General features: G+C 39.1%; 1 pseudogene; it reads right to left on the reverse strand.

The window, feature by feature from the left end:
* Window positions 1-1,703: 1,703 nt before the first annotated feature.
* On the reverse strand, window positions 1,704-2,256 carry LOC137799886 (protein bicaudal D homolog 1 pseudogene; annotated as a pseudogene).
* Window positions 2,257-4,551: the final 2,295 nt, after the last annotated feature.

Raw genomic sequence — 4,551 nt, forward strand, 5'->3', positions numbered from 1 at the left:
CAATATGACAATTTGCTGTTTTTCGTTTTATATTGAAACTGGAAACTGCATATCTTTGGGTTTTTGACTGATGATAAAACAAAACAAACTATTTAAAGACTGCACTTCAAGCACTTTGAAAGTGTGATGAAGATTTTTCACCCTTTTCTGTCATTTTACAGGCAAAACTATTAATTGATTCAACACAACCAACAGGTAAATCAATTATGAGAATATGACTTGCCGCAGCAGTCAAGCCAACTGCTCAGTCAGATGATTTCAGTCATATCATCAGACTCTGTTGACCTGATGTCGCCGTCCTCCCAGAGAACAATGTTATTTGTTACTGATAGAAATGTAATAACTACAGAAAAGAAAAACTAATTTGTATAAAATGAGAATGACATGAATAAACACTGAAGCAGCTTCCAGAGACCAGCATGCAGCACTTCCACCAATGACTGTCCACTGCTGTGCATGACAACATGGCCACTGCTGTCCATGACAACATGGCATGGCAGACTGTTGACACATCATATGTATGAACTGCTTATTGTAGGCCTGCACACCTAACCACACACACACACCTGACCTTCAGGATGAAACTGCACAGTCAGCTTCCGAGTCCGACATGGGTCTGCATCACAGCTAACACAGTGGTGAAGTATTGTTGCCATGCCCACGTACTGGGAAATGATGCTCTCTGATACATATCGATCACAAGAATGACTACAGCCTTTTTTTTTTTTTTTACCAGAAACTTGACTCTCATCAACCCAGCTGTTCCTGGCGGCAGTTGTTTTCAGACCTGATGAAGCTGATGTTCACTTCCTGCTCAGCATCAAACAGCAGGCTGACACAGACGAGACTAGCTGGTGGACATAGTGGAGCATTTAGTGTCTGAAGAGATGGATATGTTTCTCAGGAGTTAACCGGAGCTAAACAAAAGAGTGTTGGACATAGATTCATCAGGTGACACAAGTCCAAATGGATGCTAATGTTGCCCAGTGTCTGCTGGATGAGTAACTAGACAAGTGCTAGCCGACCTGTGTCAGTGTCAGCTGTGATCTTTCATGTTGCTGAACTATACTGTGTTTACATGTCCTGTTGTTAGAGTGGCATGAGTCATTTATCGCACTACTTTCTCAGGTAAGGAACCCGGGAGGCCGCTGCCTTTCAGCTGTTCCATCAAACCCTTGTACAAGTCAGTTGTGGAAGCACAATACAATTAAGAATGCTCTCATTGAGATCTCATTTTCAGGGGACAGTTGAATATCATAGAAAGGTTAAATTATGTAATTTGAAAACATGATAATGAAGCCTACATCAGAACAACAAAAGCTACAGAGTGAACATAACAATGAATAAGCAGAAACACACACACACACACACACACACACACACACACACACACACACACACACACACACATATATATATATATATATATATATATATATATATATATATATATATATATATATATATATATATATATATATATATATATATATATATATATATATATATATAGGCGGGGCCCGGGGATCCGCGCTGTCCAGCAGGTGTAACTACAGCACACAGCGGATGCTCCTGTTTTAACACATGACAAATAATAACTTATGTGTGAAGTGAGACAAATACACAGGCTGCTCTGGAGCGCTCATGTCACCGCGTTATTCTGAACGTTAACTAGTCCGGTTGACTTCTAGTAAGAGCCATACCCCTGCTGAGCCCACCTCCTGCAGCTGCTCCAGCTCCAGCCTCAGCGTCTCCTGCTCGGCCTCCAGCTCGGCGTACTGCTGCTTCAGGCTCTGGTTCTCCTCCAGAACCACCAGCCCGCACTCCGCCGCCCGGATCTTCTCGCGGTTGGCCTCCGCCAGCTCCCGGGTCAGGCGCTCCACCTCGGCCCGGCACTGCTCCACCGTGTCCCCGCATCCTGCTCCACCGGCAGCCATCGCTCCTCTCTCCCTCCCTCTGCCCTCTCCTCCCTGCGTCGGATGAGCAGAGAGCCCCGCCGGAGGGAGAAAACGAACCCCCACCGCCTCCCCTCAGAGGAGTCCCAGCGCGGCTTCAGATCTCATGGAAGCAATAAAACAGAATATACACATCGCTGAACATCCGTAAATATCCTAAACGCGGTGTTATCATCATCATCATCCTCTTCATCACCGGAGACACCCGTCTCGTGCCACGCGGTGCTCTTAGTGATGCAGCTGCTCCCCTCCCTCTGCTGTCTGTTTGCTTTCTGCTTATTCACCGGCCTCAGGACGCCCTCTCTGCCGCAGCCGAGAGGCAAGGCACCCTCCCCGCTGCAGCGCTCAGGTCCGGGTCCTCGGCTCTCGCAGCGTGTCAGACAGATCCACAAGCTGCTGGTTTTCTTTTGAAGCAATACTATTCAATGTCAACTTCTTTTTAAATTAGTTTTAAAGTACGAATGTATCGACACTAAACTTAAATATGTGCTAACAGCAGACTTTGAAACGAGAGGAGCGCATTAATAGTAAGTATAGATAATACTTATTATATAATATTTATTAGAATTAGATTTATTTTCCTACCTGGCAAAATGAAGTGTGCCGGCTACAGACTCACGACAGACGATGCAAAATCAAGCAACATGGACATGTTTGTCTTATGAGTAATTACACCAACAGGTTAATGTACAATTACTCAACAGAGCTATTATAATATATGGATTTTGTCCTTGGCCCATTTGGGCTATTTTTTTGAGTGCAACCTCTATGTATTCAATGTTAAGTCACCTTATCACAACCATTTAGTACTTTATATTTGGATGTAGATGTCAATGTGCGTTATCGTTCACTCAAAAACTATAAAACACTATTGCCGAAAACCCTGTCAACAATATGTAACATTAGGATCACAGTATAGTCCAATCTGGACTAAAATATTTATAAAACACAGTGGGATCTAATATGTGAGATATAATAAATGGCATAAATGATTTACACGAGTGGAAGGCAAATACAGGCAGCTGAGAATGAATAGCTTCTTCTGGTTAAAACGTCATTTCTCAGTGTGAAGAACACTTCCTGCAGGGGGCAGCAGTACGCTGGAGACGCTTTTATCCTGCCATTAAGCACACGAAGAAGTCGTTGTCAAGCCTTCAAAATAAAATATTGAAAAGAAAAAAATTAAAAATAAACATTTTCAGTTTATTTAAAATGCCTCACATTTTTACAGTTAAAGCTTAGAATAATACAATACGTCAAAAAGTAATATAATGTAATAGAACATATATATATATATATATATATATATATATATATATATATATATATATATATATATATATATATATATATATATATATATATATTTGTAACTCTTTATAATAACTACACACTATTTAGCATTAGTAAAGCATGAGTAAACACTTCATTCGTCATTTATAAAGCATTGTTAAATGCTATTCTGTATTGGCGATACTAATGAGGTGTTTTTAATTGTACAGTAGAAAACTGTACAATTAACCTGTTTCATGGAGCTCAGAAACAGCCTGTTTGTAATGCAAGTAACATTCGTAAATTGAAATGAGCATGATTTGGCTGATAAATAACATGATTGAAACAGATAATTCATAGTAATGAAATAACAAACATGACATACATGAATTAAGTAACATTGTTTCATTAAAAAAGCCAGTGTAACTTAATTAGAGAATCACAAAGTCCTAATATTGTCTGTCTTGGAATGTATAATGCAGAAAGAGGGTTCGGCCAATGACAAAGAACATGCTGTATGAAGCTGACCATCTGTCCTGGTCTCCTGGTGCTGGACTACATGAGGTCATCAGACATCTGTCCTGGTCTCCTGGTGCTGCACTACATGAGGTCATCAGACAGCACTCTGTTTTATGTTCATGGTTATGTATATTGGTATAACTGAGGCATTAATGTAATCAGCAGTGCGCATAATATTTTTGGGGGATTTTTCTTCAATTTCAATGTGTGCATTAGCTCTCTTGGTGTGCTCATTTAATTGAATAATGGTTAAATGAAATGTCTTAGAAATGTCTTGTTCATGATTAAATGTTAAATGTTATCCACCTCCCGCCAGGACAAATCCCTTGTATATGTAAACATAATTGGCAATAAATGGTTCTAATCTGATTCTTAATAGATGTCATGAGACCAGAAATAAAATAGATGTCATGTGACCAGGAGGACAATAAATGTCATGTGACCAGAATGAACAACGTAACAGAGTAACAGCACAGTCAATGAATAAGACATAATGATGAATATAATTAACCAGTCCGGCACAAATACAGACAGACAACCATTGACGCTTGAATAAATATAAAACATATTTTAGCAATCATAATATTTGAGAAGTTTAAACCAGATAATGTCAATGATGATTGTTTCAGCACTTATATTGCAAATATGTTCATGGATACACGATATACAGATATATTTGTACTGTATATTTAATTATATATACTGTATATGTAATTATTAAAATATAATTACATTGTATTATGTCCTGGTCATACAATGTTTTTTGTTTTATTTTTCCATGTAGCTATTTATCTAACTGTTTATT

Source organism: Clinocottus analis, unplaced genomic scaffold (assembly GCF_023055335.1).
Source record: "Clinocottus analis isolate CAN_PGR_092001 unplaced genomic scaffold, fCliAna1.0.p SCAF_392, whole genome shotgun sequence".
Lineage (NCBI taxonomy): Eukaryota > Metazoa > Chordata > Actinopteri > Perciformes > Cottidae > Clinocottus > Clinocottus analis.